General features: G+C 42.7%; 1 protein-coding gene across 1 annotated transcript in view; it reads left to right on the top strand.

The window, feature by feature from the left end:
- Positions 1-191: 191 nt before the first annotated feature.
- Positions 192-13,328, top strand: part of Trim13 (tripartite motif containing 13) — a 50,180-nt gene continuing 37,043 nt past the window's right edge. Inside the window, exon 1 of the mRNA XM_045154193.1 lies at positions 192-258. The gene's annotated coding sequence lies outside the window, so the exon portion shown is untranslated. The remainder of the gene's footprint in view (positions 259-13,328) is intronic.

Genomic DNA, 13,328 nt, shown 5'->3' with positions numbered 1-13,328 from the left:
GGTGACGCCCGGGGCCGGGAGGCGCAGCGCAGCGCAGGGCCGAGGCGTGGGCCTCCTCGCGGGACGGGGCGGGGCCGGGGGCGGGGCCATGGCCTGACGGACGGGGAGGGGGCGGGGCCATGGCCTGACGGACTGGGAGGGGGCGGGGCCATGGCCTGACGGACTGGGAGGGGGCGGGGCGTGCGGAGGCGGCGTGCGCCTGCGCACCGCGTCCTTTCCATCTTCCAACTGTTTCGCGCCCGCCCCCGAGGCCGACAGGTGAGTGAGATTGTCTGTATCCCGAGGGGTCTTGGGGGGAGGGGGCGGGGGCAGTCCTCAGATGCTGAAGGGAGGTTTCTTGTTTTGTTATTTTGAGACGTGGGGGAGTCGCTGCGTTGCCCACCCTGTGCTGGAGCTCTCAGGCTCGAGATGATCCGTCCTCCCGAGCGGCGGGGACTACAGGCGCGACCCCCGCACCTGACTGCGCTCTGGCCCTGCTGTTGCGCCGTCGCCATTGTGGCCAGACTGACAGGAGCAGATCCGTCTGGAGGTGGAGGGCGCTAAGTCAACACGACCTCTGAGGTTTCACTTAGCGCCTGTGTCTCCAGGAAGAGCCTGGGTACCCTCCTCCTGCGGCTGCTCAGGGAAGAAGCTTCCAGACCGCATATGGCTCTGGAGGGATGCCCGGGGGAGATTGCACCGTGGGTGCTTGCACCGTGGGCTCTGCCGCGCAGGCCGAAGCGCGCAAGAGGCCACCCAAAGAGAGGACCTGGCCGGGAGGGCGACCTTTGCTCGGCCGCTTGCAGGCTCAGCGCTCGGGTGTACTGACGAACCCCTCCCTCCCAGGCTACGGGAAGGGTGGGTGCAGCGTCCCCCAACTGCGATCTGCTCTGCTTCCACACAGAAGGCCCCCATGGTCGTCAGTGTATTTCCTTCGCCGGTACATTTTACTCCTTCAGATGACACCCGACTTCCGGACGTGATTTACCCGGCTCAAATCTCTGTACCCCAGATCAGGTTTCCATTCTGAAGGACTCCTCCTGCCCCGTGGGAACTAGACATAAATTCTCGCTACTTAAGTCATGGCTTTCCATGCATAACTTTTTAGTCACCTGAGTTCAGATATCCTTTATGGAATATTTTTATTTTCGGGTCCCTCACTCTCTTCTGTCTATATAACTGATTTAGTTTATTTTATTTGTTTTGGTTTTCCGAGGTAGGGTCTCACCCTAGCCCAGGTTGACCTGGAATTCACTATGTAGTCTCAGGGCAGCCTCGAACTCACTGCGATCCTCCTATCTCTACCTCCCGAGTGCTGGGATTAAGCCTGGCATAAATGATATTTTAAAAACATTTTATTTAATTAATTATTTGCAAGAGGGAAGGAGAGAGAGAGAAAGCGAGGGAAGAGGTAGACAGGATAGGCTTGGCAGGGCCTCCAGTCACTGCAAACGAACTCTGGACACATGCAACCCCCCCACTTGTGCATCTGGTTTACATGGGTCCTGGGGAATTGAACTGAGGTCCTTTGGCTTTGCAGGCAAGCGCCTTAACTGCGAAGCCATCTCTCCAGTCCACGAGTGATATTTTTATTACAATACTGAGGACAATCTCTGTATCTTGTACTTTTATCATAGAATTAATAGCTAAGGTAATTATTAAGTTGACTGACGATTTCTTTTTTTTTAATATTTTTTTTTAGTATTTATTTATTTATTTATTTATTTATTTGAGAGCAACAGACACAGAGAGAAAGACAGAGGGAGAGAGAGAGAATGGGCACGCCAGGGCTTCCAGCCACTGCAAACGAACTCCAGACGCGTGCGCCCCCTTGTGCATCTGGCTAACGTGGGACCTGGGGAACTGAGCCTCGAACCGAGGTCCATAGGCTTCACAGGCGAGCGCTTAACCGCTAAGCCATCTCTCCAGCCCTGACTGACGATTTCTTTATACTGTCTCCCACTGCCTACGAAGTGCTCTCCTAGTAATCATTTTACATACACCCAATAGGAGTCAGGCACTCTTCACAGACAGATCTAACTGAATCTTTGCAATATTTCAAGGGCAATATTGTCCCATTTTATAGATGAAGAAATAAGCCTAGAGGGATTAAATGACTTGTGCAACTTCTTCTGAGTTCAGGAAAGATACAAGTTAGGCTTCAAAACCCATCCTTCTGACTGTAAGTGTGTATTTACCAAATTTTGCTGCCTCTCAAATTTTGAAGTCCTAACATAATTAAAGCTACAGTCCTCTGAAAATGGTGTTAATGTAGATTTATACTTTATTCTTGTTTAATTAGTCTCTACCGTAAATGAAGCTGTCACAATTCATGTATAGACAATAAAAATTATAAGCTTAAAGTTTTGCTTAGAAGAATTTTAAAAGTAGCACATGTATTAAATGTGCAATAAACACTTAGAGCATTCAAATTGATCCCATCATCAAAGAAAAGTCAGACTATTAGATGGCTGTGATTTAGCTATGAATGTACAGAGGCAGAAGCTACTTGAAAAGTAATTTGCTGGGGCACTGCCAAGTGTCCTTTGCTCCTACTGTTGAAACTCAAGTGTGCTCAGCAGAATGAAGCAAGAAAAACTGGTTAGTTCCTGAAACAGACTTCCCTGTCATGGCGATGAATCCTGAAACAGACTTCCCTGTCATGGTGATGAATTTCATCTATGAGTTCACAGGCTTCCCTTCTCATATCTGAGATTCTCTTATCCTTTATTACTTTCAAAAGAGTTTTTTTCCTTTATTTTGGAAGATATTTTGAAAGTATTTCTGAGCTATCACCTCAAATAACAATCATATATAAAGGCTACAAGAAAGTTTCCCTGTATTCAGAAGGTCTTTTATCAACGACAAAAGCAGTAACAGTGGTTACTGGGCAAAAACAAAGAAAACAAAAACAAATCTAAGATGGAGATGACTCTGGTTAAAGGCACATACTTGCAAAGTCTGACGACTTAGGTTTGATTCCCCAGTATCCATGTAAAGCCAGATGCATAAAGTGGCCCATGTGTCAGGAGTTTGCAATGTCAAGAGGCCCCAGTGCACCCATTCTTTCTCTCCCTTCCTCCCTCCCTCCTTTCTCATTATATATATATATATATATATATATATATATATATATATATATATATGTGTGTGTGTGTGTGTGTATTTAAATCTGCTTTACTCTCATGCCAGGAACAGGAGAACCGAGGACAATAATGTAAAGCATGTATTTTGTATTTCAGAGTTGATTTTAACATCATGGTCAAGATTTTCTTTAATGGTTTTTATGACAGGCAGCCATTTGTTATTAGTGAATTTCACACTGTATACTGGACCATACGGAATGATTTATTTCTTAAGAAATCAATGAGGGCTGGAGAGATGGCTTAGTGGTTAAGGCATTTCCCTGCAAAGCCAAAGAACCTAGGTTTGATTCCCCAGGACCCATGTAAGCCAGATGCACAAGAGGCACATGCGTCTGGAGGTTGTTTGCAGTGGTTACAGGCCCTGGTGTGCCCATTCTCTCTGTCTGCCTCTCTTCTCTCTCTCTCTACTTGCAACTAAATAAAAATAAAAATTATATATATATAAAGAAATTAATAACGAGCTTTTAATCCAAATAATTGATATTTAAGAAGTGCTAACTGTTAATCAAGCACTCATCTAAGTGTATTTTGCAAAGTAATCCTTAACCCTCTGTAGGAAAAAAATTATCTTCATGTTATAAACAATGAAACTGAGAAGAGAAAAAGATAATAATTCCAAAGTTATATTCAGCGAAGGATAAAAAGCTGCATTCAAACCTAGGCAGTTTGACTCTTGGGTCTGTATTCTTAATTACTTTGCAAACTGACTCCCCTAGGGTGTTATATTTAGGAATACATTACATAGCAGTTACCTTCTCATTGCTGGGACACCTGACCAGAAACAGCTTATGGGAGGAAAGTGTTTATTTCTGCTTAAAGTCTCAAGGGAAGTTTTATTGTGGCAGGGAAAACATGGAAAAGCAGATAGCTTAGTGTCATATTTTGTTACATTAGCTGCAAGGTAGCAGCCAGAGTGAGTTACCCAACGGGTTATAATAAATCTAAGGTCTGCCCTCAAGAGCTCACCTCTTCCAACAAGGCGCCACCTCTCAAAAACTCCACAACCAAATTGCTACAAGCTGGGGACCAGATACTCAAAACATGTGAGGCAGGTTGGGGAGATGGCTTGCTGTCTAAATGTACTTGCTAGCAAATCCCACAGCCCTGGGCTTGATTCCCCAGTACTCACATAAAGCCAGATGCTCAACATGCATCTGGAGTGAGTTTGTAGTAACAAGAGGACCTGACACGTCATTGTTCCCAAATAAATAAATAAATAATGTTTAAAACAAACAACCATGTGAGATTCCTGGGGGACATTTACATTCAAAACACTGTATTCCACCCCTGGCTCCCATAGACTCATGGCCATCTCATGATGCAAGATGCATTCAGTCAAACTTTAAAAGTCTCCATTGTATTTACCAGTCCCAACACTGTTCAAAAGCCCCAAGTCTCTTGTGAGACAGTCCCTAAACTGTGAACCCTGAAATATCAAAACACAAGTGACATACTTGTAACACATAATGGCATAGAATAAACATTCCCACTCCAAATGAGAAGAATGGGCCATACCAAGAGAAAACCAGCAGGGGAAGCATGAATCCTACTGCAGGCTGCACCACTTAATCAGTGGCTTGTTTACAAAGGGCTGGTAACTGTTCTGTACAAAAGCTTTCATAGCCAAAGGTAAAACTACATAACCTAGTATTTTTGGGAAACAATTTACAAAATCACTTATCTGCACTAAATAATTAAAATAATACACTTTTCCAAAGTATTTGGAAGATTCAAGTGATACGTATGTTTGAACTATATTGCAGGGCCAGGGAGCAAAAAGTCACCATTTTCAAATTATAAAAATAAATAAGGGCTGGAGAGATGGCTTAGTGGTTAAGGCACTTACTTGCAAAGCCAGAGGACCCAGGTTCAATTCCCCAGGACCTGCATAAGCCAGATGCACAAGGTGGTGCATGCATCAGGAGTTGGTTAAAAAATATGTAAATTAATAAAAAAGATTTTTTTAAAGTTTGAATATCTGTTAAACTATTTTTCTACAGTAGTAGCACTGTTCTGCAATCTCACCAACAATGCACATGGTTGTAATTTCTCTGTATCTTTGCCAATTCTTGTTACCATCTGTCAGCAAGTATGAAGTAGTGTCTCTGACACTGTGCATTCCCTGTTGACTACTAAAGTCAAGCAGCTTTCCATGTGCTTTTTGGCCATCCGTGTATGTTTGGAGTAATATGTATATCTTTTGATAATTTTTTAATTGGATTACTTTGTTTTTCAGTTGTAATTTTTTCTTTTTTTTTTTTTGAGACTTTAACTGGTTATGTAGCATAGGCTGGTTTTGAACTCTTGATCCTCATGCCTCTACCTCCCAAGGTATGGGATTACAGGTGTGTATCATCATGCCCAGTGAAAATGATGCCATTAGGGTAGTCTCTAGTTCAGTCTGACTGGTTCTGTTGTTGTTTTTGTGGTACTAGGGATAGAATCCAGAGCCTTACACTCTACCACTAAGTCACATCTCTACCCCCGAGTGGCTTTTTTTGTGTGTGTTGGGGGGGGAGGGGTGGCAGCGGCAGCATGCTGTCTTGCTCTGCAGCTCAGGCTGGCCTGGAACTCAGTGTGTAGCCCAAGCTGACTGAGTCTATGGTGATTTTCTGTCTCAGCCTCCTGAGTGCTGAGAGTAAGGTGTGAGCCAATGGCCAACTGGATAGTTCTTGGTATATTCTAGATATAAATGCCTTTATCAGCTATAAAACTTGCTAATATTTTCTTCCATTCTGACAGTTATCTTTTTTTTTTTTTTTTTTGGTTTTTTTGAGGTAGGGTCTCACTCTAGCCCAGGCTGACCTGGAATTCACTATGTAGTCTCAGGGTGGCCTCGAACTCACGGTGATCCTCCTACCTCTGCCTCCCAAGTGCTGGGATTAAAGGCATGCGCCACCACGCCCGTCTTTTTTTTTTTTTAAACAAGACAGGGCAGCTTCTGGGACAGACCACTGTATTTTTTTAAATTATTTATTTATTTATTTGAGAGCGACAGACACAGAGAGAAAGACAGATAGAGGGAGAGAGAGAGAATGGGCGCGCCAGGGCTTCCAGCCTCTGCAAACGAACTCCAGACGCGTGCACCCCCTTGTGCATCTGGCTAACGTGGGATCTGGGGAACTGAGCCTTGAACCGGGGTCCTTAGGCTTCACAGGCAAGCGCTTAACCACTAAGCCATCTCTCCAGCCCAGTTATCTTTTCTTTTAGAGAGAGAGAGAATTGGCACACCAGATTCTCAGTCACTGCAATTGAACTCCAGATGCTTCTGCCACCTAGTGGGCACATGTGACCTTGCACCTGCCTCACCTTTGTGTGTCTGGCTAAGGTGGGATCTGGAGAGTCGAACATGGGTCCTTAGAGTTCATAGACAAGCTCCTTAACTGCTAAGCCATTGCTCCAGGCCATAAGTTATCTTTTTAATTTTCTTTTCTTCTTTTTTTTTATTATTATTATTGGTTTTTCCAAGGTAGGGTCTCACTCTAGCTCAGGCTGATCTGGAATTCACTGTGTAGTGTCAGGGTGGCCTCGAACTCATGGTGATCCTTCTACCTCTGCTTCCCAAGTACTGAGATTAAAGGCGTGCACCATGCCTGGCTTCTTTTTATTTTCCTGATAACATCCTTTGAGGAACAAAAAATAATTTTATTGGAGCATTACTTATTTTTTCTTTTGTTACCTGTGCATTTGGTGTTGGTGACAGTTTATGAGTCTACTTGACTTGGTTAAGGGATGCCCAGAAGGTGTATTTGGGTGTGTGTTTCTGAATCAGACTAAGGATGATCAGCCCTTACCCATGTGGATGGCATAAGTTAATATGTTGAAGGCCAAAATAGAGCAAAAAGGTGGAAGAAATACAAATTCTCTCTTCTTAGATATCCATGTCTTTTGTCTTCAGACATTGGGTCAGGTTGTCATGCTTCTAGACTCCAAATAAATAAATAAAAATACAATATTGTTAAAAAGAGAAATACTACAAGCAGTTTCACTGAATCTGAAATCTTATGTAATTAGACTGATTAAATTTTTTGTGGCCTCAAAATCTTTATTTGTGCTTGTCAGTGATTAGTTTTATTGATGCATGTAACATTGGGCAACACGATCACTGTGTCAAATGCACAAATCACTCCATTTGGTTTTTTTGGTTGTTGTTTTTATTTTTTGGGGGTAGGTTCTCACTCTAGCCCAGGCTGACTTGAAATTCAATATGTAGTCTTAGGATGGCCTCAACCTCAATTTGGTATTTTGAATTCATAAAACATCTTTAAATTTAGCCAGGTATGGTGGTGCACACCTTTAATCCCAACACTTAGGAGACATAGGTAGGAGGATCACCGTGAGTTCAAGACCACCCTGAGACTATACAGTGTAGCCTACATAGGTCAGCTTGGGCTAGACTGAGACCCTACCTTGAAAAACAACAAGAACAAAAAATTCAAAACTTTAAATTTAATTATAAAGCTTAAAAAATATTTTCCCAAGTCAGTATTATTAAGCTTGTTCCTATTGCAAGGGTGGATGAAAAATCTTAAAGAACATGTTTTCCCCCATTAAGTTTGCTAAGTAGTTCCATGATAATATTGTTCACTTTAATAAGATTATTCCCATTGTATGGCAGCTTAAAGAGTTCATTTAGCTTTTAAAGTATATTGAAAAGATATATTATGCAATTTTAAAACCTGTTTTGACTTCACTGTTTAATTATTGAATCAAAAATTCTGTAATACTATCAAATAGTGAACAAAGTCTTAAAATCACTTCCTTTTACAAGCTTGGAGAAGGTATTCAAATGTCAAAGCTTTTTTCATTATCATTGTATAAACATGTGAAACAATCTATCACTTATCATGCTTATACTCACTGTTCCTTCTTCTTATTTTAAAATTTAGGTTAAAAAGTACATCATTCATACCTGTTATGCAGAACAATAGTCCTAAACATTTTCTGTGTCTTTAAACCTAGTTTGTGGATATGCTACCTTCCATGGCAAAAAGAAAAAGAGAGGACTTGAAGATGGGAATTAAATGAAGGATTTTAGAGAGGGAGAGAATCCTGAGTTGTTCCCATGGGCCCAGTGTAATTGTGAGGGTCCTTATAAGGGGGAAGCAGGAGTGTGAGAGTCAGAGAAGGGGAGGGGATGATGGAAGAACAGAGTAAATTGATGCGAACCAAAGAATGTAGGTAGCCTCTACATACCAGAGGAGGCAAAGAAATGGATTCTCCCCTAGGACCCTAGGGGAACACAGTCCCCCAGACCTGCTTAGGCTTCTAACCTCTCAATATATTTGAGTGGTTTGACACCACTATGTTTGTGATTGTTACAATAGCAGTGATAAAGAAAGTACACAACGTGCCCTAATACTGAGTGTTGCAGTCAGGTTCGCATTGCTGGTAGAAATCACCCAGCCAAAAGCAGCTTGTGGGAAAAAAGAGGTTTATTTTTATTTTGGCTTACAGGCTCAAGGAGGAAGCTCCACGATGGCAGGGGAAATGATGGCATGAGCAGAGGGTGGACATCACCCCCTGGCCAACATCAGGTGGACAGTAACAACAGGAGAGTGTGCCAAACACTGGCTTGGGGAAACTGGCTATAACACCCATAAGCCTGCCCCCAACAATACAGGAGGCATTAATTCCCAAATCTCCATCAGCTGGGAACCTAGCATTCAGAACACCTAAGTCTGTGGGGGACACCTGAATCAAACCACCACACTGAGTAACTTGATGCATTTCTATCAATGTATAGATCATGTAATCAGTACATCAGTAATTAATACATTCAATACCCCAGAAAGTTCTTCCTATCCCATCTCAGGAATCCTACACACACCAGAGAAACTGCTGCTTCTCTTCAAAATGTGTATTTAATTATTTTTCTTTTTCTTTTTCTTTTTTGAAGTAAGGTTTCACTCTAGTCTAAGCTGACCTGAAATTCACTATGTAGGCTCAGGATGGCCTTGAACTCACTGCTACCTCCTATCTCTGCCTCCCAAGTGCTGGGATTAAAGGCGTGCCACTCCTGGCTCCATGTGCTTCATCTTTATTGCTTCATGATTCACTAGAAAAACACACGGTGGGTGGGGGTATTGGTAGCTACAGTGGGGTCATGAGTGCACCAGTTGGTTCATATTGGGAGGACAGTGCCTCAAAGTATGACTGTGCACGTTGTGTTGTTTACCTTCATTCTGCCGCCTCTTCCACGATGTTCCCTGAGCTGTGGAGGAATGTACAGTAGACGTCCCCCTCAGCAGTAAGACTTAATAGCCTCTTACTTTCTACTGTGATGAATTTTGAGTCTCCTCAGTGTCTACCACCATCTCCATACAGCGGTTCTTTGTCTCGCAGTAAGAGCAGCACTCCTATCCTTGCACTGACTACCTCTGCGGCGTCCCCTGAGCCCTGGTGGGTGTGGTAGAAATGACTCATCCAGTGCTAAGCCCTGGGCCCTCTCTACTTGCCGTTTTGGTGAGTCTCGTGTCTGTCTAGTATTTCCAGCCATCTGTAAAAAGAAGATTCTCTTGTAAGTGAGGAGCTGTTTCTCTCTTATGGTTTTTGACACTCTTTGTTTTCTGTGTTTAGTGTCTTAACCACAATGTTTTGTAGGGATTTTCTTTTCTGGTGCAGTCTATTTGGCATTATGTATGCCTCTTGTACCTGGATGGGCCTCTCTTTCATAAGATTTGGGAAATCTTGTTCTATAATTTTACTGAAAATATTTTCTGTGTCTTGGACCTAAAGTTTTCCTTGTTTTATGCCCATGACTTGAACATTTGGTCTTTTTAAGATTTCCTACATTACTTTAATGTTCTGCAAATACTTTTTTGAAATTGTTTGATTTTGGTCTCATGATGTTGTTCCTCTTCCTCGTTTCAAGTTCTCATATCCTGCCCTCCACCTAATCTATTCTATTCTTATGGCTCTCCTTGGAACATTTTCATTGAATTATTTCACTTTTGGTTCTTCTTCAGTATGTCTCTTTATTGAGTTCTGCTTTCATTTCTTGGTTTGACTTTCCCATTGTTTTCTAGTTGTTTGTGCCTTTCATTTGTCTGTGGAGGTCTTTCAGTTGATTCTCTAGCATTTCATTCAGGCATCTGCTCATGTCTTCTTTTAAGTTTGCTATGTATAATTAATACTATCTTGTTTTGGAGTTCCTTGTCTGGAGTTCCTTCTAAGTAGAGGCTTCCACTATGGGACTAAACATACTTGCTGGGGAAATTTTGCCTTGGCTTGGTGTTGCTTGTGTTGGGGTTTGCCCATCCTTAGAGAATCCCTTTGCCTTGTTGAGAATGTAGCAACTGTAGCTCCATTGGAAGACTCGGGGTGGGCAAGGATTGGGGCTACTTCACTAACAAATACATGTCTAGACCAAGTTCATTGGGTCTAGTCATCCTGGCTCCCTGGTGAATTGTCTGGGTCTGGATTTGGAGGAAAGAGCAGTGCAGTTTGGGAGCTTTCCCAGGGGCAGGGACCTAGCCTCCTGATATTTGGTTCCCTGGTAACCTACCTGTCTCAGGCCAGGGTCATGGGCTCAGAGCCACCAGAGCTTCCCTGTTGCCTGGCTGGTGACCTGCCAGGATCTGGCCAGGGGTCTCATTCTATCACTCCAAACCTTACTTTTTATTAGAGTCAAAGGAAGAGGCAGAGAGAAAGAAGAGAATGGGCGTGCCAGGGCCTCCAGCCACTGCAAACGAACTCCAGACACATGAGCCCCCTTGTGCATCTGGCTTACATGGGTCCTGGGGAATCAAACTAGGGTCCTTAGGCTTCACAGGCAAATGCCTTAACCACTAAGCCATTTCCCCAGCCCTGCACTTTACTTTTTGAGACAGGGTCTCCCACTGAACCTAGAGCTCACTGATTCAGCTAGACTAGCCAGTGAGTCCTAGGGATTCCCTGTTTCTGCCTACCCGGCTTTGGGATTACAGGCACACCCCGACAGCCAAGCATTGTTAGGTAGGTGTTGGGGATCTAAACTCAGATTCTTATGTTTGTGTGGCAAGCTCCTTACCCACTGAGCCATCTTCCCAGCCCCTTAGGGTATTTTACTTTTCAGCAAGATTATGAAATATAGCTTCAGATACTCAAATTCTATAGTAGACATTTTGAGATAAGAGCTAAATGAGACTATTCATTTATATTATATGATTACTACATGTCTATACTAAATCTGTGTATAGTGACAACTCTCTCATTGGGCTGGATAGATGGCTTAGTGGTTAAGGAACTTGCCTGTGAAGACTAAGGACCCAGGTTCAACTCCCAGTGGCACATGTGTCTGGAGTTCGTTTGCAGTGGCTAGAGAACCTGATGTGCCCATTCTCTTTCTGTCTGTCTCAAATTAATAAAAATTTTTTAAAAAGTCTTTAAGAAACTCTATCATCATCTATTATGAAGGTGACAGCAGAAATGTAGACTGATACCAGTATAATGCTAATACTGTTGATTCAAATATCTGCAAGGTGTGGTGGCACATGCCTTTAATCATAGCCAATAGAAGGCTGAGGTAGGAAGATTGTCATGAGTTCAAAGTCAACCTGGAGCCAGGCATAGTGTCACACACCTTTAATCCCAGCACTCAGTAGGAGTTCGAGGCCAGCCTGAGACTACACAGTCAGCCTAGGCTGGAGTGAGACCCTACCTTGAAAAAAACAAAGCAAACCTAGGCTACAATTAAGGGTCAACTGGACTAGAAGGAGATGCTGCTTCAAAAATAAAAAATAAAAAAAAACATGATCCTGGGAAGATGGCTCAGTAATTAAAAGCACTAATTTGCAAAGCCTACTGGCCTAGGTTTAATTCCCTATAACCCATGTAAAGCCAAATACACAAAGTGGTGTATACACTTGGAGTTTGTTTGTAGTAACAAGAGACTCTGGCACATTTATTCTTTCCTTCTTTCTCTCTGATAAATAAATAAACAAAATTATTTTTAAAAAAATCAAATATCGGAGCCAGGCCTGGTGGCATCTGCCTTTAATCCCAGCTCTTGGGAGGCAGATGTAGGAGGATTGTCATGAGTTTGAGGCCACCCTAAGACTACATAGTGAATTCCAGGTCAGCCTGGGCTAGAGCTAGAGCAAGACTGTACCTCAAAACAAACAAACAAAAATATCAAGTCAAATCAATACCAGGCTGTCAGGCTGGAGAGATGGCTCAGCAATTAAGGCACTTGTCTGCAAAGCCTACTGACCCAGGTTCAATTCTGCAGTACCCATGTAAAGCTGGATGAACAAAGTGGCACATGATCTGGAGTTTGTCTGCAGTGGCAGGAGGCCCTGGCGCACCCATTTTCTCTGTCTCTCTGTCTCTGTTTCTTTCTGTCTATCTTGAATAAATAAATAAATAGATAAGTTATATATATATTTGGTTTTTTGAGGTAGGGTCTCACTCTAGTCCAGGCTGACCTGGAATTCACTATGTATGTAGTCTCAGGGTGGCCTTGAACCCACAGCGATCATCCTACCTCTACCTCCCAAATTCTGGTATTAAAGGAGTGCACTACCATGCCCAGCTAAATAAAATATTTTTTTTAAAAATCAAATATCATGAATAGTTTTTTCTTAGAAAAGTGTTCTGAACTAGTGAACAACTTTTGATAAAGTTATCAATATATAAATGCTATTTTATTTGACATCTGCCTATTGCTTTCTTGAAAATTATGTGTTGCCGTTAGGACTTTTTGACTTTGGCATGAAAACAAAATGCATTAAGTAGCAACTATCTTTGAAATTTGGATTTAGATTTTTGCTTTGTTTTGTTTTCTGAGACAGTCTCATATAGCCCAGGCTGGCCTTGAACTCCTGATTCCTCTGCCTCAGCCTCCTAAGTGCTAAGATCACAGACATACACTTCCACCCCTGGCCTTGCATTTGGATCTTTTCTTGGACTTACAATATGTTGTGAAACATCTTTATGATCCTGGGTGGCAACAATGAGCCACAGCTTCCCATTAGCCACTTATACTTTTGTGCTGTGTTGCTGAGCTGTGATATTCAGTAGATGGGTGAGGTGTTTGTACTATCCTGTTCTATTTAGTCCTTTCCTCTCCTCTGCTTTCTTCCTTTTTGTTTCTCTCTTGGTGTTAAGAATTGAACTCAGGCGCTGGAGAGATGGCTTAGTGGTTAAGGCACATGCCTGTGAAGCCTAAGGGCTCATGTAAGACTTTTGAGGTCCCATGTAAGCCAGATGCACAGTGACACA

The sequence above is a fragment of the Jaculus jaculus genome, chromosome 7 (genome assembly GCF_020740685.1).
Source record: "Jaculus jaculus isolate mJacJac1 chromosome 7, mJacJac1.mat.Y.cur, whole genome shotgun sequence".
Classification (NCBI taxonomy): domain Eukaryota; kingdom Metazoa; phylum Chordata; class Mammalia; order Rodentia; family Dipodidae; genus Jaculus; species Jaculus jaculus.
The sequence above is the reverse complement of the archived record's forward strand: the minus strand, read 5'-3'. Positions and strand labels throughout refer to the sequence as shown.